The 24,067-nt window shown below is 42.1% G+C and overlaps 1 protein-coding gene across 2 annotated transcripts in view; it reads right to left on the bottom strand.

The window, feature by feature from the left end:
- Positions 1–20,699, bottom strand: part of GRAP2 (GRB2 related adaptor protein 2) — a 62,484-nt gene extending 41,785 nt beyond the window's left edge. Inside the window, exon 1 of one of the 2 annotated variants that reach the window (XM_047065003.1) lies at positions 20,400–20,699. The gene's annotated coding sequence lies outside the window, so the exon portion shown is untranslated. The remainder of the gene's footprint in view (positions 1–20,399) is intronic. The other variant, XM_047065004.1, reaches the window with a different exon arrangement.
- Between the last annotated feature and the right edge of the window lie 3,368 nt (positions 20,700–24,067).

The raw sequence follows: 24,067 nt of genomic DNA, 5'->3' as shown, positions 1-24,067 counted from the left end.
GTCCCTAACCTTGTGGAGATTGTCTTCTGGCCGGGGGTGGGGGGTCAGATAATAAGTAAACAAGTAAGCAGACACATACTGTGCCAGGCATAAATAATGGAAATAATGCTACCATTTTATTGTACTTGGAAAATTAATTTCTAGAAAATTAAAAATGAAGACTCCTCCATGAATATTATCTTAGCTCATATATGTCACATATATTAAGAGGTATTTTAAAAAATAACTAGTAAAGAATACATAGATTACTCTTTACACGTGACTTTGACATTCCCTACTGACTTTCCAAAGGGTGGGCAGCCTTGTGTCTCTCTGTCTTTTTCCTAGACCCCAGGCCCCAGTCATAATAGCACCAAGGAAGGTTCCCGGGTGACATGACGTTCAGATTGTTCCTAGGTGTTCCATCTTCCCCAAAGACTCTCCTCCTCCTTTTTCCAATCCTTGCCACTCGATAATGTGGCTCCAAAGTGACTTTCTCTGTGTAACCTTTCCAGACCCACCGAGTAGAGCTGAGTTCTCCCTCCCTTCTGCCCCAAGGGTATCCTGGCACTTTCTCAGTCAACTACATCATTTAATGGAAGATTTTTGCAATGATTTGTTTACTTCTGTATCTTCCCTCCTAAGCTGTAAATTTCTCCAAGTAGAGAGGGTCTCGTTTGTAATTTTATAGCACAGCACAGTGCCTGGCACATAGTGGGCCCTCGATAAACATTTGATGAATGAACGAATGACCTTCCGTCTCTTCTGTTTTGGCTTGTGCTGAGCTATGCAGATGAGAATGAGGTGACTGTGGCAATGTGACAGAGGAAAACCAACGGACTAATATGGTAAAGACCTTTAGTTTGCTCTTACAAACAATGGATTTTAAACATTTGAGCTCATGGGCTGCGGATGATAAGGAATTTTGAAACCAACGTTTCCTAGATGATATTTCTGTGTGTACTAAATCTGGATGGTTGAGAAGTTCAAATAAATGATTAAAGCATGTAAAGCAGAACGATTAAGTCATCTGGATCATTTACTGCAGGAGAGAAACTTAAAGAGACTTAATAATGGTTCTTAATGAAAGGAGAGATTGTATTCCAAGGACAGCTAAACATCCTCCCTCTGCATGCACACAAAAGGAGACAAAATGAGATTACAGTGCTGGGAGACTTACGGTAAAAACAAAGAAGTCAGTTTCAGGTGGGATGCGGGAAGTCATTTCAAGTTATTGTTGCAAATAACTCACATGTTGTGGAAGGCTTGCTCAGAACCAGGCATCGTTCCAAATGTTTTACCATGTGTTATTTCACCCGATCCTCACAACCAACCCAGGCAGGTCCGTTTTTTGGATGTATTTCTCCCATTTTACAGGTGAGGAGATGGAGGCGCCATTACTGATGGTTAAGTAACTCACCTGGGCGGCACAGCTGGGAAATGGTGGTGCTGACGCTCCAGCCAGGGCCGCCTGGCCCCCGAGCTGTTGCTCTTACCTACTCTGCTTACGGCTTTACTAGAGGCTGAAATAGAAGCCAGACAGACCCTCGTCTCAGGACGGAGACCTAAAACTTAGCCCACGGAAGCTCAGTAAGTTCCTGTGGCTCCTTTAAATTTGAACAAGAAAATCCTTGAGCACATAAACTGTCCTTCATTGCCAGGGCAACTAGTTTTCTCATGGGCTTCACTACACCAATGTGTGTGTGTGTGTGTGTGTGTGTGTGTGTGTGTGTGTGTGTGTGTTTGGTGAAATTGGAGTACCTGCTTTTCTTTTCTTTGTTCTAGTGAGTTGGTCTACCAGCTCGTCTTTCTAATGAGATGTTGTGTTTTGTTTTGTTGTTGGCAGTCCGCACACATGGTTTAAGCATCCACATGTGTGTGTGTATTTATAAGAGCAGACATCAGTCGAGTCAAATTTAGATGTTATGATTTTAGCTCCATAGTGATGGAATTTACTCTTGGGGCTGACAAGTCAGCATCTCCTCTGTTCTTTTTTCCAAGGCAACCTTGTTTACCCTGCCCTGGGGACATAAGCAGGGGGGTCATGGGCAGCACAGAACAGGGGCAGCTTGCTGAGCAACTCAGATGCTGAGCACAAGGAAGTCAAGGCTCCTCGGGTCCTCGTGCTGTGCCCCGGCTGCAGGATGCCTGGAGGCTTGCTCCGGGGAACCAGGGCCGCCCAGTAGGAGCCCTGTGAAAGGGTGTGAATGAGTCACTACACTTTTCAGGTTGACTGAGATGACTTCTGTTGATTTTCTTCGAATTTAGATCTGTTATCAGTGTTCACACATGGGGCCTAACGGGAAGAAGGGTGAACATTTTCTTGATAGTGCCTGGCCTTTGGCAGGGTTGTGATAAGATTTGGGTTAAGATGTGACTCTGCAGGAATGTGTAGGTCAGCATGTGTGTCCCGGAGTGTGCTGAGGGCCTCCAGGGGGCATGCTTCAGTGTCCTGAGCTGGGAGGAGACCCATTAGGTTAGGTACAAATGTTTTCTGATGTTGTATACGAGTCGCCTGGGTTGGTACTTACTATTTTAGGGCATCTGCAGGCTCTGGGAGTTGGTCAGATTTTAGGGGCCATAGTTTGGGAGAAACACTTTTTAACATGGGTCCCCCACCATGACTAGATAAATTATTGGTGCCTTGGTTAAGGGTTTGGGTTCTAGAAGCTCACTTAACTTTTCTGGTCTGTTTCCCCATCTATAAAATGGATATGACAATGGTACCCACCCCCTTGGGCAGGGCTCAATAGATTAATACATGTCAAGGGCTTGGAGCAGTGCCTGGTATTGAGTTAGCATTAAATCTGTATTTATATTAATGCACACATCTTTGTTGATACAACTTCATATTTGGCAGAGGACCAGTTTCAATGCTTGTGCAAAATAGGTGCTCAGTAACTATTTGTTAAATGTTGAAGGAATTAGAAGAATGGATTTAGTGGCATACGTGAATGGCAACTTGTTCTGATTTCTTGGGAACCTATAATTTTGGGTCAAACTGGACATTAGATTTAATCCGCTATAGAGAAATATTTCAAAAAAGTGGAGTTTTCTGCAGTCAAACATCCACTTCTGCAGAAAAGAAGGGAACGGAGATGATGGTTTTGCGTGAAGATCACAGTGGGAATGGCATGAAAAATTGAATGGAAGGACAGGTAGCAGGGTCCATGACTCTAAAGCAAATAAAGAGAAATATCTAATATAATCAGACACTTTAAAACTACAAACTTATGTTAATTTTGAGTCTACAAAAATAAAAATAAAAAAACAGGAGTAAAATCTCTGACTTGTATTTACCTTGTATTGATTTTCTAATAATGACAGCTTAAAATGAGTAATTTAATTTAAAAAACAGAAAGAAAATAAACAGTCTAATGTTTTAGGACCTGGTACGTTTGAAGAGTGCATTAATATGAGGTTGAATCGTATGAAATTGCCACTTCTTTTGGTGAAAAATGGTCAGACATTGTCAATTTCATATGGTTCAATTTAAGTTTTTTTAAATGTTTATTTGATTTTGAGAGAGAGAGAGAGAGTGAGAGAACAAGCGTGAGCTCGAGCAGGGGAGGCAGAGAGAGAGGGAGTCACAGAATCCGAAGCAGGTTCCAGGCTCTGAGCTCTCAGTGCAACCCCTATGCGGGGCTCGAACCCACTAACCACGAGATCATGACCTGAGCCGAAGTTGGAGGCTCAACTGACTGAGCCACCCAGGCGCCCCATCACATGGTTCAATTTAATATATTTAAGCTAACTGACACTAAATCAAAACACTTATGTTACCTTGCCCTTTATTGCCTTTTAGCTATGGCTATAGAACTGAATTGGCCAATTTTATTTGTCTTAGCCTCTTTTGCCTCTCAGAATTTGTGCACAGTCGGTGCTAAACAAATGTTTTGTTAATTGAGTGGGGTTTCTGTTATCTTCTCTCAAAAATTAGGCCTAAATTTTGTTACACTACCTAATGCCAAGACTGCCCTTAAAATATAATTAACAAAGTGTTAGCTTCATTTCATGTTTCATGATTTAGATAAATCCTTTCTGTTTCTTATTTGGGCAGCACTGGGAAGCTAATTTATACATTATTAATATAATGTAGAGGCAAACGAGACTCCGCTTGTGCACACAAGCCATGACAAGAATAAATTCAGGTCAGATATATTTTTGCAATTAAGGAAAAGTGTTATTATAATAATGAGAAATGACTGTTTATGTGACATATCTCTGCACATTAAAATGCATTATAGACTCATAAAGGAGGTGAATGGCAGAATCAGGCAAGCTTTGTCCTGAAGGTTCCAATCATTTAGGACTCGGTCGAGGCATCCAAAGCGCCCTGCGATGAACCGAAAATGATAACCTTCAGGATCCCCAGGAATGAAGAGCTTCATTATTATTCATATAAGATTTCATAACAGTTGGGATTGGTCCAAAAGTTAGGAAACGTACTGAAATAACTGAGCAGGCAGCATGAAATGATTTTCAACGCAGAAAATAAAAATCTTCTATGGGGGAGAGGTGGAGAATGTTCAAGGAAGAGTGTGAATAACCCATGAAGTATTACACCTGCTTGGGCCTCAATTTTCCCCTATTTGTTACCTACCCCCTGGAAAATATTCATTCCCTATAACATCTGTGGCTGCAAGCGTGAATGGGATCATGCCTTAAAATGAGATGCATTTCTTAGAGGGAGAAGCCAGAGTTCTAAAATGCATTATTTAGGGTTTTGACTGACCCAGAGCTGTGAGAACAGCCACATTGCATAAGCAGAGCTCTGAGAAAACAGAGTTGCTTTCGTTTTTCAAACAGAAGAACCACAGTCCTCTCTCTGTGCATATCCTTAGACAAATCAAAGAAATGTGCAAGAGAGGGCTCACGAAATCACCAGTTTTAACTTTCCCCCCAATGCCATGGATTTTTCTTAGAGATTTTTCCCCCTGAGTGTGAGGCACGCACGAGTCTGCTCGGTCTGTGCTGTCTAATGAGATCCCAGCCCAAGGGGATGAGTTCCTACAATAATATTGTAATGCTAATTACATTTTAGAATGGTTAGGGCAAGAATAGTTCCAAACATACTCGAGGTAATAGCTGGTCCTATATCCAGAAGGTCAACAGCTCAATCAAAGAGAGAAAAAAATGAGCATATCTTAAGAAAGAGTTCAAGTGGTTTTATACAAGAGCTCTCATTAAGTCTACAAGAACACTTAAAATACTGGTAGAGCGAGGTAATTCTATATTTCCCTTTTTAACTCATTGAAAGCCCCCGATTTCAGGGTGCAGTGTCTGAGAACAAGAGGCATCTGGCAGGTGAAGGGGAGGTCGTGTGTTGTTAAGGAGTTGGCTGGAGTTTTAGGTTTGGGGTCCGTGCCAGGACCGCGGCACAGAGTTTGACAGAAGCGGGGCGTGGACTGCTGATGAAAAAGCAGAGGTGAGGCTGGAGAGTTTGGTATCAGATGAGGGCTCTGGGCCAATCTTGTAATACAGTAACGACACAGCTTTAAACCGTGATGACAATAAATCCCTCAAATAATTGCGCATCAAACCGCTATCCACAAAATTACCATCTGCTCTCATCAGTGCAGAGTCCATAATGGTGTTGGATCTTTTCCCCATTTTCTATGATTTCTTTTTTTTTTAATTTTTTTAATGTTTATTTATTTATTTACTTTGAGAGAGAGAGACAGTATAAGCGGTGGGGGGGGGTGTGCAGAAAGAGAGGGGGACAGAGGATCTGAAGCAGGCTCTGTGCTGACAGCAGAGAGCCCCATGTGGGGCTCGAACTCAGGAACCACGAGATCACGACCTGAACCAAAGTCGGATGCTTAACCGACTGAGCCACCCATGTGCCCCTCTGTGATTTCTAATCAACACAAAAGAGGAGCGATCGGAAACTATACCCGTTGCTTTCTGTTTTAGATGGACTGAAGTTATCTTTCATTTCGAAGTGCATAGTATTTTAATCTATTTTTAAAATATTTATTGAGCACCTATTACGTACTTGGCAATAGTCATATGGCTAATTGTTTTAGAGATAATTCCTAAAAAAGACTTTCTGCTCTGCCAAAGATAAAGTATTAAAATAACAAAACAGCTCAAGGATTTTTTTTAATGTGCTAAAAACTGGTGCTTTTCATCCTCCAAGAACCCCCCCCCCCCCCACACACACACACACTCTGCACAAGGAGATCCTTTCAATAAGGGTGCGATGCAATCTGGCATTGTGTGAAGCATAGTCTAAGAACTAACAATTTCAGGGGGCCATGTTCAGTAGAGAAAATACAACTAAGCTGGAAGTGAAGAATGATTGTTATAATTTAAATTACAGGAAAACTTCAGGGCTAAAAATCAGGTGACAATAAAAGTTACTTAACTCACTTCAAAGTAGGAGTTTGCAATGTACAGGAAAGGACAAAGAGGAGTAATAAAAAGCCTCTATGACCCCACCACACATAGAGTCTTTGCGACTCTTTTTAATAGGCCCTGTTCCATTTTAGATGGGTTACGCGAGTGAAAATATTTCCATGTCTGAGACCAGTCTCTGGGGATAAAACCTTTTTTGGAGGCCATTTTTGGTCCCTGGAATCCCCTTTTAGCCTCTGGCAACTCTACTTCGAGTTGTTACTGGTAGGGGAGGGCCTGGCAGATGCTAGCATGGGTCCTGACCTTCGGCACGCCATAGTCTATTTGAGGGGATCGAACCCCTCACAAGTAAGGCTGACACGAGTGCTGGGGAGGAAGACTGATTCTGTCTGGGGAAGGACTAGCAAGAAGGGGCAGGTTTGGGGCTAGCCCTTCAAGGCTGGCTTGGATTTAGGAAGGTGGCTATGTGGGGGATGGGGTAGCTTCAAGCAAGAGGGAAGGCCTTGTTCCAGAATGGTGAGCAGACATGGTCCTTGGAACCGGGTGTATGTTCTCAACAAAATGGGCGTGCTCTGGCTGTAAAAGACGTTGAGGGGCCTCTAGCTTATTGATGGGGAGGTCACTGCCCTAAATTCTCTCATTTCCTTTTCCAACTGTGCTACTGAGTCTTACTGAATTTTTATATATCATCCAGCTGCTTTTTAAACCCTAAAATCATGTAATACGGTCATAATTTACCTTTGGAGAGCATGTTACAATTTATAAATGGCTTTTTTATCCACATTATTGCGTTTGATCCACATAACAGCCCTGTGACACCGCAGGCTCATCTCCACAAGCTATTTCCTTTGAAAGTAACTACTACTTATAGAAACTACTAGCTATAGAAATCAGAAAAATTTCCACTAGCAGCCTTATTGTGTTAGAAGTGCACACCAGGATACAGTCAGCAATTTGGGAGAAATGAAAGAAAGGGTCCTGAGATAGATAGCGATGGAGAGTCACAGGAGGATGATGGGATTGTGGCTTTGGAAATGAGTGATGCAGAAGGTAGAGAGGATGGAGTGCATGTAGGGTAGCGGTCCATTAGGGGGTGGGTGGTGGTACTTAGCACAGTACCGAACACTCAGCAAGCCCATAGTCAATACCCGTGCCACCACGAGGGGGTGTTGGGTGTGTATCTTGAGCAGTGCTAACAGCACAACTCAAAAATATAAAATGGTGGCTTTTAGAACACGGGTACAGAATACAATGAATATTCTTTTGTAACATCGAGGAGTGAAAGGGTGGGTCAACCTGGAGGAAGGGAGAAATGCTCATCTCTTTTGATGCCTCTGTGTTGTCTCTCGTTCTGCAACATCTCCATCTATGGTGACTTTATAAACTGCCTCTCACATACCGAAGCAGCGCACTTTGGCAACTACTTTGTAGAAGCTAAAACAACCAGGACACCGTGATTGCTGTAATCTAGTTGGAATGAGTCTTACTGACTTTGGGTACATCAACATATCCATTTAGCCTGATGCAAATCAGTTTACTTTTCTACTTAGAGACATGATGTGAAATGAAATTAATCCAGTCGCAGCAAAGTGAGCGAATTCACTTGAACAAATCCCTTTCTGTGGAAAAGAATTTTGTTTTGCAGCTCATTTGAAACAAAATCCACATGGCAGTATAATGCCTTCTCTGGAACTGAACAAATGCATTTATCCCAGTTTTATTCACAGCTAAATTCACATCGGAGCTATTTTATATGATAGCGTACTCTATTGTCCTCAGGTGAGGGTCACAGTGAAAGTATTTGCAGAATACTTTCTGCAGTGGAACTTAGCCTAAGGACTCTCACTCCAACTGGACTATGAACTCAGCAAAGAATGACAACTCCTTCGAGAGACAAAAGAGGCTAATGAAAACCAACAAAACCCAACATGTATCTTTTTAGATTCTCTCTTCTTTGCCTTCTATTGTCAAAGGGGCAGTCAGCACGCAGTATACATTTACGAAATACATTTTGGTGGTGACTTTCACAAGCAGGCAGGACTTGGAGAGGATTCCAGACAATATCAAAGGGATTAAGAGGTCGGGGAGAGGATCCTAGGGTGCTGTGCTAATGCAATGGAGATCCTTTACCCTAGAAAAGAGAAGGCTGGGTACGGCCATTCTTGGGTTGTTCAGCATACTGAATGTTAGCACATAGCCACCCTGGTTGGATGAAAGAAGGCCGATTTACATCTCACGAAGGGGATTTGGGCTTAGGAATGGCGAAGAAGCTTGACTGAGATGGATTATAAGGTATCAACACAATCTTTAAGACATCTTTCTCTGGAAATTTTACAGTTGAAGAGTAGATAATCTTTCTGAAATGATTTCGGTGCGGTGCAGCAGGGAAATGACCCCAAGGACCTTGTAAACTCTATTCCAGTTCTTCTCCCATGATTTTTCACCAGCTGGTGTCAGGACCTGGCTTGATCCTTGCCTACTGTTCTCCATAGCTGGAAGCACTTGACCCCTTCCTGCAAGTCTACCATACTGTAAACTCAGCACTAAGCCTTTTCTCGGTTGGGAGGGATTTAAGAAGCTCACTGTGGCTGAACGCTTGGCTAACTCTGCCTCAGGTCACCCCCTGCAGCAGCCGGGCTCAGAGGTGTCCCAATTCTAGCGAATGGGATTTTGTCTTTCTCCTAAGTCCCTGTTTTACTGGATTTACCTGAAATCCACTGTGTCCTCTGAGGCTAACACCTGAAATCCTTTCTTGTTTTCCAGGCCTAACATCATTTGGGGATCATATCTAGTATCCACTCTAGGACTGAAGCTTTGTGTCTCTCCAACCTCCCCCCAGCCCATCTCTGGTGTCCCGTCTCTGAACCCCATCCCTGTTCCCTAAAGCTGACTGTCTTTGTGCACAGAGCACTGGTGACCATGTGTTCTAGATGTCTCTTTTCACCTGTGGCTGGATCCCCTATTCCCTTCCTCCCATGTCCCTACCATCATCATTCAGGCCACTGCCAGCCTATCTGTTCTCTGGCCGTGTTGTGACATACCACAAAGCTCCATTTTCCCATGGAGTTGTGTAATGTATGGTTGCACGTCTGACTCTTTACCTACAAACTATATACCTCCGTAACAGGTTTTCTCAACATTATTACTATTGACATTTGGGGCTGGTTAAATCTTTGCTAAGGGGGCCGTCCTGTGCAATGTAGGATCCTTAGCAGCATTGCTGGCCTCCACCCACCAGACGCTGGTAACATCCCCCACCCCAAATTATGACAACGAAAAATGTCTCCAGGAATTGCCAGGTGTCCCCGGCAGGGAGGGGGTATCAAATAGCTCTCTGTTGACAACCCCTGTTCAACAACAACTCAGAAAGTCAAGAGTATTTTAAAGCCAGTGATATATACTTTGAGAAATAGTTGGATGTATATAAACTCTTTAAATCTGGTAAAATTTTAATTAACTACTCTAAACTCTTAACACGAAATGCAATCTTACAACTGTATTATGATACAAGACGGATGCTGGGTAAAGTGGGGTGAAAACGCTGTACCGTAGGTCAGTTCTTCTCATATTTTATTGTGCATAAGAATTACCAGGGGAATTTTCTTAAAGTTCAGATTGCGATTCTGAGGCAGGGTCTGAGACCCTCATTTCTAACAGGCTCCTAGGTAGAATCAACACTGGTGTTTGAATAGTTGATAGCAATGCCATAGATCAAAATCACTGGGGAGGGGGAGGGGAGGAGCTCTTTGAATCTTAATGATTACAAGGTCATGAGAGCAACATTAAAATTTGCATTAGAGTGACAGATTAGGTAAATGCGGATGTTCCCCGCACCTTTCTGTAAGAAAAAAAAAAAAACTGCTCACAAGTGTGAGTTTTGAAATGCAACATTTCGATTAGCTGGAAATTAGACACGTTATACAAGTTATTGTGAGTTCTCTGCTTTGGTCGGGAAAGAAAACCTATGATCTGCTAAGCTAGTTTGGTAAGACTTTTAGGGGTTTCCAAAGGTCTGACAGAAACCTAAACTTTAAGGTCTTTGAAGTCCTTATTTTACTAACGGAAGAGGTTGGGGTAAGGATGCAGCTAGGGAGGGGATGGAGAGAGAAGAATCGCTTTAAACCAAGCTTTGCGACCAAACAGATACACCTTATCATGTTTACTCAAATCACAAATAACTGCACTGAAACTGTACTGACATCACAAGATATTACCATGGCCCCAAATCAGACCACTCAGCTACAGGTTTAAAACAGTTGCAATGAATGTTACTTACTATAACGGACAGTGGTAAGCATAACCAAATCTTCCAAAAGCTGCTGAGAGCCTGAAATAACATTTTCCTCCTCTCGCATGATATGCCTCTAAGGAACTTGTACTTAGAGTTTTGTAGACAGCGGACTCACTGTTGTACATCCTTGGGAAGGAAATGGCCGTTCACATTTCTTCCCAAGTCAGACAGACTGAGGCTCACTTATCTGTCTAAGGATGTAGATTTGTCCAGGGTTGCAGACAATTCACTGATAGGAAGAAGATAATGGAGTCCCGATCCTTTTTGAGACCTGTTCTGGGGGATCCAACATGAGACTAGCTATGCCAGCAACAAATACCTGCTGGGAGACAGTACTAGTTTGCTAGCTCTAAAATAATTTTTAAATGTTTATTTATTTATTTTGAGAGAGAGAGAGAGAGCTAGAGCAGGAGCGGGGGAGGGGCAGAGAGAGGGAGACTGAGAATCCCAGGCAGGCTCTGCTCTGATAGTGCTGACGCGAGGCTTGATCCCACAAATCGTGCGATCATGACCTGAGCCAAAATCAAGAGTCGGTCACTTAACCAGTGAGCCACCCAGGCGCCCCTGAAATATTTTGATAGGTTGTTATCAATATGACTTAGTACGGTAGGGATAAATGTCTTTGCATTTAAACCTCTGTGCCTAGGCGTGTGTGTGTGTGTATGTGTTTAATTAATAGCGTAAGTAGAGAATAAGGAAGATCTGGCTTAATAGTAACGCATGGGAACTCATGGGTTTTAGTTGACCACAATTTCGGTATGAGTCAGCAGTGTGACACAAATGCCAAAAAGGCTAATACAATCTTGGGCCATGTTAATAGAAATATAAGGTCTAGAGCAGGGGAGGCAATGACTCTGTGGTGTTCTGCATTTGCCAGATGGCTCCTGGAGTGCTCTGTCCCATTCTGGGCACCACGATCTAGGCGGGACCTTCAACTGGAGTCCGTCAGAGGTGGGCACTTAGAATGATGATGGATGCAAAATCCCATCATGGGAGAGGAGTCACAAGAACCAAGGATATCAACGTTTGAAGAAGACGATTTAGGGACATAACTGGAAGTGAGAGAAGAGTGGGCTATCTGGGGAAAGAGCCCGAGGCACGGTTTCTAGTGGCAGAAGTAAAATTTCTGGCTCCTCCAGGAAAAAAAAAAAAAAACCATGAGAGCCTTCTCAACGCTTGTCATTTAATATAAGTAAATGGATAAAATAAATGGGTCATCAGCGAAGAAGACCCAGTTCCTCCTCTGATTTCTGTGAAGGATGCAAGTGTGTGCATACACTTATGCCTCTTCATCAAGCCACCTCCCTCTCCTGCAGGTGCACTTCCTCCAGAAAGCTCTTTCTACAAAGTCCTCCTTGCCCCACTTGCTCTGTTATCTCCTCGGCATGAGTTGGGCCCCGTGGTTCTCATTTGCCCAGTTTCCCTAACAGCTTGTATGTTCCTTAGGGGAAAGGAACCATTTTCTTTTGTTTTTATTACCCTAAACGTTCTTGGTGGCTCTGGGTGTCGTGAATTAGGGATTGAGGGGATGTCTGCTGATGGTAGCCCAAAGATGAATTAAAGTAACCAGACAGGTAATTTTTTATAGCATCTATATGACAGAGCATTACAGCTTGTTCTCTTGATGATAATAGCACCTAATTGACCCTTCACTTCATGAAATAATTTGAGCTGACAAAGTTGGCTGAGCAGTAAATCTTACTTTTCCCTACATCTTGCATTTTAATGGACTTTATTTATGTATTCATTTATTTTTTGAGAGAGAGATTGCGTGTGCACTTGCGCAGGCAGGGGAGGGGCAGAGGGAGAGGGAGAGAGAGAATGTTAAGCGAGAGAATGCCCAGCACAGAGCCCTACATGAGCTTGATCATGACCTGAGCCTAAATCAAGAGTCAGACGCTTAACCTGGTGAGCCACCCAGGCGGCCCTTTACATCTTGCATTTAAAAATAAAAACTGTGTATCCGTGCTGGAAAAAAACCAAAATGTTCTATCTAAGAGCACCATCTGCCTGGCTGCAGGTCTTAGGAATTGCTCTCCAGCTAGGGCATTTTTTTGACTTTACACTTTCTCCTTCTTTGTTTATTTGGGTATTTACCAGGTACCAGTGTCACCATCATACAAGACCTAGTTGATGAAGTGAATTAGTAGTCTACTTACCAATACTGGTCTAAGAGATAGAAATGCCATAAAAGGAGTTTGACTACACAAGAAAGCACCATCTTATGCATTTTATAAATGAGATATTGCATATTCATATTATGTCAGAGGTAGAGAAGTGCTTTCGGGGTAACAATGCATGTCACTTCCTAAGTGTCCTGTGTAGCAGGTTAAAGAATGGTGTGGTTTCACCCAAGGACAGAGGAGGAGATAGGGCACGGTGGGTCATCCACAAAGCTGAGGAAAGAGCACAGAACATAGGAGCAAAGAGCAGAATGCTCTCATCGCTGGACAGTGTTTCTTCCCACAGTCGATGACCCGACACGCTACCGAGCGAATTATATACTTCTCGGTACGAAGGTGCTAGAACTCCGTTCGCCAGCCTGAAGGTCATTGAGAAAATTCACAAAGCAAAAGGACTGAGCAACAGGGCTCCCGATTTCGTGTCTCTGGCTGGTCATCACAAATAAAGATTTGTGGCAACCTTCCTGATGGTTGAGGTGGCCGGCCTAGCCCTGTCGATAGTACTAGGCTCAGACTAGTCCAAAGGCCTAGAGCAGGGCGGTTCCTGCTACGCAGAGCAGACCTTCGGTTCTCAGGGTCTGTCTGGCAACCGACACAGGGAGCATGAGAATTTTCTGCTTGTTTTAGCTTCCTAGAGAGACTCAGAATTAAGCTGGGACTACAGCATGGATTTTGTGTCCTTGGCAGCATATGCGATGGACATTTTTTATAAATCTGAAACAAATGCTAACGCGAATTTGTCCTAATTACACGGACCCAAAGATTCTCCAGATATCTCCCCAAGTAAAAGGCTCGGTCACGTCCTTTCTACTCGCAGGGCTTCTGTGTTCAGCGCTGCAGGCCTCTCACGGGTCTCCGATTTCCAAGCACATTTCAGGGACGTTAAAGGAAATAACTCTTAATAATGAAAAATCAGATGGAAGGTTTAGGTCTTTCAAGAGGAATAACCTTTATAGAAGGATAAGGTTTATCAGCCCCAAATAAGTCCATCATCATTATTTATTTCCATATTATACTCGGAACTAACCAAGAGGGATAATAAATAATCGCGGGATGTGTGTCTGAGGCAGAGCACAGAGAGCAAATCCGCTGCGAGGCAGTCAGCCCTGCAGGGAAATGAAGCAACCAGCCGAACAATGAGCAAGCAGCCCACAAAAACACTATTATGTTTATAGCTTCTAACGGGATTTGATATTGCAAAGGGACCCATCGTGACCTGGACACCAGCTTGTGTGACCTCCAGGGAAGGGTGAAAGGTCTTGCCATCTATGGCAGAAAAGGTCATTTCCCTCTGTTCTCAGACCCAGGGGGGTCAAGTGGTTCGCACCAGAACCAAAAAGGCTTTGGAGCACATGGTCTAACCTCTCACTTGACCGCGAAGGAAACCGAGGCCCAGAGAGATTACGAGGCCTTGTTTAGAGTCACGCAGGTAGTTTCTAGGAGAGCCAGCATTCAGATCTCCAGAAGCCCATCAAGGGTTCCTGTGTCCCCAGAATGCTGTGCCCGGACCGGTGTCGTACAAGGAGCCCTGCGTATCCACTTCACAGCCTTGGTCTTAAGTCTTGGCAGATGTTAGCAAAATGACCTTGAGAGAGTCACTTAAATTCTAGAGCGTTGCTTTTCCCACACTGCAACACTGGAGGTAAAACATGTGGTGTGTCTACCTCAAAGATCAAATGAAATAATGTGTGCACACTCTTTTGAAAGACTTTATAGGGCTCAGGATAAAATAACTTCAGATAAAGGAAAATTTTCTTGTCGAGGATATATGTGTAGACTCCAGGGGAATTCATGAAACACTAGAAATTCTGTATAAAGTTGCATATGGATGCGTGCTAGACACCCCCCCCCTTTTTTTAATCTCCCTGAGGAGTTTCTATGGCTTCCATCAGTTTCTAAATGTGTGGCTGACACTCTCTTCCGACCCCTACCTTACCACTGCCAGTAAGAATCTATGTGCTATGGATATCAACGTATTTATGATCAACTTCAAAGCTTGACGTATTCAAATTTGACTGTATTCATGTATTTAATGTATGGCTGAGATTTTCCTGCTGGCCTTGGAGATTCCATAATCCGTATTTTTAGAACATAAATCTATTCAGGGGAGGAAAGCTAATCTGACCTCACATTTTGCTCCATAAAAGACGGGAAACCTATGGCCTATAAAATGACAAATAGAAATTTTTTAAAATTAATTAACTTATTTTGAGAGAGAGAGAATGAGAGAGAAAGAGAGAGTGTACACAAGTGGGGGAGGGGCAGAGAGAAGGTGAGACAGAATCCCAGGCAGGCAGAGCACCGTCAGCACAGAGCCCAATGTGGGGCTCGAACTTGGGAACTGTGAGATCATGACCTGGGCTGAGATCAAGAGATGGACATTTAACCCACTCAGCTGCCCAGTCTCCCCAGTGAATAGAAATTGCAAATGACCAATCAACCAGGGATTTTGTTATTTTTTTTTCCTACTTGTGTACCTCCCTTGTAATATTTCCTGGTTATCTGAAAGAGATTTCTTTAAAGCCATATTTAACAAGCGAACTATCCACTTATTATTTACTGAGTTCCTACTGAGTTCTCAGCAGTTTGCTTCCAGTATTTTCCCATAAAGCACTAGACAAAAGACACAAATCATAAACCATTTGTAGGCTGCCGCATTACGCCCGTGGTTCTGGAAGGCTGAGCGGCGTGGAGAAAAACAAATGGAAAAGTATTATTCATGACCAATTGATCAATTAGGCTGCTTTTCATTAAAAAACATAAAAAGGCAGAACCAATTTAGCAATGGCTGTGTTCGAAGTGCATAAAAACATTATTAATGTTGGATTTTTTTTTTCTCATTTATTCTTAGTTCTCTTTAGAAAATTACACTTGAGAGCTTTCTGTAGGGCAATTGAGGGAGTGGAGAAGACAGGACTGGAACCCTTTTGTAATGCTGATGAAGGTGCAGGGACGGACACTGGTTTTAAGGCCTTTTCTGCACACAGTTCTATGTTTCAGAAGCAGAGACTGCCTTCTGGAATATCTGAGAGTATGAGATACCCAACCAGGGAAGTTACCTACTTGTAAGACTCATCCATCGTCCCATAAAGAAATCCAGTGGGAGCTTTTATAAATTTGACAATGGCTATCCTCCTGTGTTTTAGTGGTAAAATCTTATACGGTGCAGAAATGTGGAAAATGAGAGGGAGTTTTTTCCCCTCTTGACTATATCAAAATACCATCTCCTGCCCCAGGGCTCTGCGGACTCATAACTTCCCTCTTGTATTATTCCTTTCTGTTTGCTTCCTTCCTATTCTTTCATGGTTCTATATTTTTCAGTTCCTAGTGACATCTTTTGTTGAAAGTTTCTCATACAGAGCCTTAAGCTATGTAAACGCAATAAGTATCCTCATCTATGCTTAATGTACTGTTATCACTCAGATGAACAAAACCTAAAATATATCTTGGCTCCCAGATTTTCAGTTACTTACAAGAACTTAAAACCTGGGTGGTGGTGGCGTGAGGTCCTGTTACTGATTCCCATTTGGTTCCATTTGTGTCACTTCTCATTAAATGTGCCTGTCTTCAGAAAGACACCATTTTAGGGACTTCACATGTATAATTTACAGTTGCTCCTTGAACAGTGTGCAGGTTGGGACACAATCGAAAATCTGTGTATAACTTTTAGGGGCGCCTGGGTGGCTCAGTTGGTTGAACGTCCAACTCTTGATTTCGGCTCAGGTCACGATCTCACAGTTCATGTGTTCGAGCCCCACGTTGGGCTCTGCACTGATAGCGTGGAGCCTGCTTGGAAATTGTCTCTCTCCCTTTCTCTCTCTGCCCCTGCCCCGCTTGTGTGCACTCTCTCTTAAACATTAAAACAATTAAAAAAAATTAAAAAAAAGAAAATCTGTATTTAACTTTTGACTCCCCCCAAACATAACTACTGATATAGACTACTGTTGACCAGCAGCCTAACCAATAACATGAACACTTGATTTACATCAACTTTGCTTGTTCTATGTGTCATACACTGTCTTCCTACCATGAAGTAAGCTAGAGAGAAGAAAATGTTATTAAGAAAATCATAAGGAAAAGAAAATACATGTACAGTCCTGTACTGTAGTTATGGAAGAAAATCCAAGTGTAAGCGGACCCATGCAGGCAAATCCATGTTGTTCAAGAGTCAACTATATTTAGTTTCCAAAACAATGCGATGAGATAGGTACCGTTATTACTCTCATTTTGTAACTCAAGAAACGAAGGCACAGAAAGACTAGCTTGTCCCACCTGGCCCAGGTAGTACCTGGAGGATTGGCCCCAAACCCACAGCAAGCACCCAGGAAATGTTCCTTATTATCGTTGTTGTAGTTGTTACTGCCTGAATGTATACATTCAATAATGCCTGCTATTGCTGCTAAAAGTGACGAATTTGTGGGTCTAATCCTTCTTCAAAGTGTACAAAACATGGATACGATCCCTCAGTGGAAGAGTTGATTTTGGCAAGGATTATCATCTAATGCCATCAGGTGAAGTTTGTTGGGAACTAAGGTGCTACCCCAGCACCAACGGTCACCTCCTGAGGTAACTCGTTAATTGCAAAGGAGGAGAAAGTACCTTTACAACGAGAGCTCCCTGGAGTGAGGTCGCTACCTTGAGCCATAATCAAACTGACAATCCCAAATAGACGGACAACCTGGCACTATGTGCCTCCTGATGAGATGTGATACGGAGCAGCCTGTAAAAAACGCTTACTCGAAATCTAATCAATGTGTTAGTCAAAGCTTGGAGTTTACAGGAAATACAGGGGGCAGAGGAGTAAATTAAATGACACCATGAGGGAACAACAAATCCAGAACATGGGGCATTCTACAAGATAACTGGTCTAACTCTTCAAAAAAATCCAGTTATTAAACAAGAAGACGTAAAGGCCAATTGCAAAATGTGCTTTTCTTTATAAAAATTAGATCCTACTTTGTTTTTTAAAGGTACAAAAGGCGTTTGGAGGTCAGATGGTGAAGGTTAGATACGGTCTAAATATTAGATGATATTAAGGAATTAGAATTCATCTTCTAGGTATAATGTTAGTATTGTGGTTATATAGGAGAATGTCCCTATTCTTAGATGTGTACCCAATTATTGAGGAGTGAAGTGTCATTTTGTCTGCAACTTACAAGTACTTCAGAAAGAAATCCAAAAGGATGGAACACATATGGTAAAAAGATAGCAGTTGGTGAGCCTAGCAGGCGAGTCTAGAGGTATTTGTTATACTAATACTTCAACTTTTCTTTATGTTTGGACAATTTCCCTCACTTTCTTCATAAAATGTCTTACATCGTCTTTGGAGAGCATATAAGACTTTTATCTTCCTGTACTTAGTAATAATTTCTTTTCATTCTCCATAATGTTTGTCAGTGAATGCATATTTAAAAAGAAAAGTGTTTTAAAAAATTGCTTACTGACTGTCTATTGGCTCAAGCTTCTTGAAACCTAATATTAACATTGTTGAAGAGAGCTCAGTGCCCAATACAGGGTCTAATACATAGCAAATGCCCAATACATGTTTGTAATGCTTACTTGTTAAATTTATTTTGTTCCTGAGAATTTTAAAGTGGCAGGCGAAAAAAAGAAAGAAAGAAAGAAAGAAAGAAAGAAAGAAAGAAAGAAAGAAACAGGGAGAGAAAGATGGAGACACATGAGGCTGTGTTGATCCTTTACAGATCAAGATATGCTTTAGCAAATACTCAAAATGGACAAAATGGGGGCCAATCAACCCCATCTTTTGATTCAAATAACTTAGGTCTCAAAGATTCTTGACCAAATTTTGAATTTGTTTTACGAGGGTATGAAGATGAAGTCTATCCCTAGGATGAATCCAGCAGCAACTAACTGTTACTTGTTTAAGAATTGGTATTATTCTCTGAGAATCACGAAATTTGTGGGAATCGAGATCAACTTCACCTCTTCCAGAAGGCAGCGGTTCTAAAGGAGATGGTTTCAGGCAGGGATATATATTTTATATAAAAGTGGAAAGGCAATGACCAAGTTTCAAAGAAATAATCCATAATGATATAATTTTTCATTTTCATAGTGCCTTTTTCCCAAGGCACTTAACATCTGTGCGAACTCATTTATTCTTATAGTATCCCTATGAAGTAGGCTCTATGAAGAGCAACTGAATTAGGCTTATGAAAGGAATTTCATCAGGACCTAAGATGCAGAAGATATTCAGAAGAATATCGTATAAGCAATGGAGGTATTACTCATATTGATATTGAGCAAATTGATAGCCTCCCTCCCCTCTGTGTCAGTAAAGTCATTTTAAAAAAGAACCTATCACAATTTAGGGAAAATAAGATTCCTGTTTACTACATGAGAGACACTCCAAGTCCAGTCTAAAAAGGTAGTTATATTCAATGACACAGGCCTCTGTCTACAAAAAACAAAGTTCTTGAAAAGAGTCCAAATAATCATTTTTCAAACTTGAAATCTAAATGCACTTAGATGGCTCTAGATTTACACGGTGTTCTTTGTTTAACAGTGGATCCTTTTGTAAAGAGATTTGCTTTAATATTATGTTATAAACATGAAGTTTTATAGACAATATTGGGTCTACTTATAAGCAGAATCTGCTTATATTAAATGTTCTTTCTGAAACCAAAAATAACAAACAAAAAGGTGACCCAACTAAAGAACGAATCAGTCGATGATAAATGCAGTTGTGTGGAACAAAAGATGCTTCGGCCTGAGGATTCCCACCCTCAGACGACATAACATGAGCACATGCGATCTTTTCCATTGGGTTTTTAGACCCTAAACATTTCCCTCTTAATTTGTCTGGGGATGTGTGTTTTCAGTACCGTGCAGATGAAGTTACACATACACTAGTAACAAGGCCTCATTCCAGGCACATAAACACGGTATTTTTAAGTTAGGGGAATCCTTGGTGGGTATACTCAACCCTCATGTTCAGGAGCAGTTGGGACAGAGAGCATAAAGGAGTTTGTCTTCAGACTCGATGCCTGAACTGGACACCATCCTAAGGACATGGCGCTAGTTATCAATAAAGAGACAAAGATTGACGATATTCTCTCACAACCTATTTCATTGTAAAGTTTTCTCTTTGTAAAGAAATCCAAAGTGGTGTTCTTTGTAAAGGGAAGATAAATATTAAGAGAAATAGAAATGTAGGTAAGACAGCAACCCTGGCCCCATCGTGCCAACGTTCACTCATTTCTGCGCAGCCCATCATCCCCACCTTCAACAGAGATTGAATGCTGACTGTGGAAAGGGAGGATTTCACCTCTGTAATGGGTCTCAAGTCTCTCCCTGGGGTGGCTCAGAAGCCAATTAGTGGAGAATTTTGTGTGCTGGGCTAGGTAAGGAACAAGTTCCTTTGCTGGAAATTGAACCCCATCACCAGAAGCATTGAGAAGGCCAAAGATTCACAGACTTTTGCTGATAGACCACAATGTGAAAAAACAATATTTAGAGAGCCCAAGGGATTCATTTTAATTCAATTTGACTCACAGAGAATATGCTGCAAATTGTAAAACTGTTCAAGATCTCTAGAGTATATGGCCCAGTGTTGTATAATGACATACCTTTTTGAAGAGAAGAGGTTGAGTCTACGTCTTGGCTTTGACACCAAGTTAATAGAATCCTCTCTTGCAAGAAGGAAGGTGAAGTCTCACGTCAAAATTACTGCATGTCAGAGTACAGGTCCACCTTGTGTCTTCCAAGGACTGCATTAAAACAGGGTACAAGCTCACAGATCCATTAATAGTGCTTCCTTCTCTGCCTTATTTCTTACTCCCTCCTCCAAACTACCCCCCGTTAGCCCTGTAGTCTGTAGGCAAACCACACAGGAACTAGCAGATACAAGGGCTACAGAGAGTTGGGCGTGAGCCTTAGATTATGCGGTTTTGTTTTCTTGCTGCCAGAGTTGAACTAAAATGCAGGAGGTTCTCTGAAACACTTTTGCTTCTTTTTGCTTGGTTTCAATTTTAACAATTTCCCCCCCGAACAATTATGTTCACATAAGAAAATCTCTAATCCTAGAGATGATCCATCAACAAAGCTGCTGCCACTCTGAAGGAAAGCTCCCATTTTCTCTTAGTACATTGAAGAATCCAGAGAAAAATTAGGACTTCTTCGGGGAACTTATTTAATATCACCCTGGGATCACTCACAAAGTTAAAATCCCAGCGAAAAATGCTTTCTTAGTACACTCAGCCCATATTATTCTTAGTCCGTAACATTGCCCTTAATGGGGGGAAAAAAAGAAAGAAAGAAAGAAAGAAAAAGAAGCAGCAGTTTTGAGCCAGGATTAGTTCTAACCCCAGTTTTGCCAGTCAGGCATGAGCTGGGACTGGTTACTTAGATTTTTGAGATTTCCCTTTCTCCTGAGTTGGTTGGGCTAAAGGACTTCTAGGATTTAAAGATTTTTCACTGACCTAAGGTTGTTGTCACCTTTAGCTTCCTTTGTTCTAACCTTAAAATTTGTAAAAAACAAAACAAAACAAAACAAAACAAAAAACAAAGCCCCCCCCCCCAGTAGGTTCCCATACCAAGTGCAGCTTGTGAAGGCCTCTTCCTCTCTTTGCTCTTGCTAGAAAATGGATTGCCAACGCTGCATCTTTGCACAAAATAAGAGACGTTGCTACTTGCTACATGACACCAGTCAGAGTTTAGGGACCAGGCCCAAGAGAAAGAGGGAAATGTTGGCTCACAGGCTCTTCCTAGCATTAATTCCTTGAAGGCTAAGAAGGAGGGAATCATATAAGACTCAGTTTGGGGGCACCTGGGTGGCTCAGTTGGTTGAGCCTCCCACTTTGGCTCAGGTCATGATCTCAAGCCCCACGTTCTTTGAGTTTGTCAAGCCCCATGTCAGGCTCTGCGCTGATAGCTCAGAGCCTGGAGCCTGCTTCAGACGCTGTCTCCCTCTCTCTCTGCCCCTCTCCGCTCATACTCTGTCTCTCTCCCCAAAATAAAAATAAGTATAAAAAAATAATAAGAAAAATAAGACTCAGTTTGGAGTTCTAAAATTTAGACTCACGCTACATTATGAGATGATATCCTTTTTTAACTTTTCGCCCCCTTGTACCTAAATCTTGTTTGAAATTTCCTTTTTTTGGGAGGGGGAGTTCTCCTTGGTTATAATTGCTCAGCAATTTTATTGAAATAGAAAAGAAGAATCTGGTTTGGAATCATCAGCCTATTTTGGTCACAGTAGGTGCTCAATAAATATTTATCGAATGAGTTAAAGGAGGTCATTTGCTATTCCCAACTCCTTAATCCAGGATTTTCTTTTTGTTAATGCAAGCTTGTTAAATAATGCAAATTGTGTCTGATCAGAGTTCCCACTATTTCCACAGGTTATTAAGATAGAATTTTAAAGGTAACAGCAGGTCAAGGACTTTAGAACAATAAACATCTCAACGTTGGCCTTAGTGTTCTTCAGTCTTCATGGTCTAAGGACCTTTTTGGATTCCATCATTATACCCAGTAGCTTCATAGCCAGTTTTCAGACACTGAAATCCTCTGGTCACAGTCCTATCCCAAGTCAGTGGTTTCGAAGTTGTTGAACAGTGAGAGTGGGAAGGAAGGAGAAAAGACAAGTGGATAGACAAGTGGATACTGTAGGAAGTATCAGGGTGTTTTCAGCTTGCACTGTAATGAGGAAGCTGCTTTTCCACAGGGTACTACCCCTCGGGGAACAGAATAGAACCCTTTCCCTTACAAGTGTGGGACGGAATGCAGAACAGGAAAATCTCAAAAAAAGAGAAGTTATTTCAATAGTAAGTAATGATCAACAGACATGTTATAGAGCATACTGACAGGAGAGTGAGGCCACTCTACTGATCTATTTCATGGATGCTCTGTAATCGAGCAAGTGCAAAGGCAGAAGCTAAGAATAAAGACTCTAATGCGAGAATGCTGGCACAATCCTGGGACACTCCGAAAATATCAGCAAAATTGGGAGGATTCAAGAATATGTGAAATCTGGACTTCTCCATAATAGAGAAATTTTCTTTTTTTTTTTCTTTAAAAAAATTTTTTTTTCAACATTTATTTATTTTTGGGACAGAGAGAGACAGAGCATGAACGGGGGAGGGGCAGAGAGAGAGGGAGACACAGAATCGGAAACAGGCTCCAGGCTCTGAGCCGTCAGCACAGAGCCCGACGCGGGGCTCGAACTCACGGACCGCGAGATCGTGACCTGGCTGAAGTCGGCCGCTTAACCGACTGCGCCACCCAGGCGCCCCGAGAAATTTTCTTTTAAAACCATACTCATTTAAAAATTTTCAGCAGTTCCTTTTGAGGGGTCATTGTTAATATCAGAATTTCTTGTACATAATTATGTTTACTTACCTTTATGGTAAAGGGTGTATTTCTCATTCAGTAGTACAGATTCAGACATTCTCTTTCCATTCATTCAGTAAATAAAGTTTGAATACCCACTCTGCATTAGGCCTGTTCTAAGTGCTGGGAATATAGCAGGGAACCAAACATAGTCCTTGCCCTCCTGGATCTTACCTTCTGGCCGACAGAGAAATAATTACATATATCAGATGGTTGTACTACTATAGAGAATCATAAAATGAGGCAAGGGTTAGAGAGAGTGTAGCTGACGTTGGGGGGGCGGGGGTTGCAAATTTATTGGGAGATCAAAGGACGTTTGAGCTAAGTCCAGAACAAAGTGAGGGAGCCAGGCTGATGGCTCTCTGGGGAAATAGCTTTTGCAGGTATAGGGACCGGCAAGTGCAACGCCTTATGGTGGGAGCGAGCTTGATACAATGAGGGAGGAGGAGAGGAGTCAGGATGGAGGTGAGAGAGAGAGCAGGGGCCGGAACACATAGGACCTTGCTGGTCATGGTTTTATTCTGAGTCAAACAGGAGCCGATGGAAGATTTTGAACTGGGGAGTTACATGATCTCGCTTGGGTTTTAGGCTTTAGAAGCATCACTCTAATTGTTGTGTTGAGATTAAATCATAAGGGAGCAAGAGGAGAAGCAGGGAGACCAGTTAGGAAGCTACTGCAAAAGTCCTGGCAAGAGAAGTCAGCAACTTAGGACAGGTGGTAGAGAGTGGAGGTGGTGGGAAATGTGTGAATTCTGAATATACAGGGAGACCACAAAGTCTGGAAACATCAATATTATTACTTTACTGTGAATTACACTGTGGCATTGATGAACCATTTATCACCTACCAACCTCATATTACCCAGACTTGGTGGCCACCCTGCATTTAATGGTGAGCTGATGATAAG

This window comes from Lynx rufus, unplaced genomic scaffold (genome assembly GCF_022079265.1).
Source record: "Lynx rufus isolate CCGP_SWC_20201006 ecotype Redwood Valley unplaced genomic scaffold, mLynRuf1.p SCAF_7, whole genome shotgun sequence".
Lineage (NCBI taxonomy): Eukaryota > Metazoa > Chordata > Mammalia > Carnivora > Felidae > Lynx > Lynx rufus.
The sequence above is the reverse complement of the archived record's forward strand: the minus strand, read 5'-3'. Positions and strand labels throughout refer to the sequence as shown.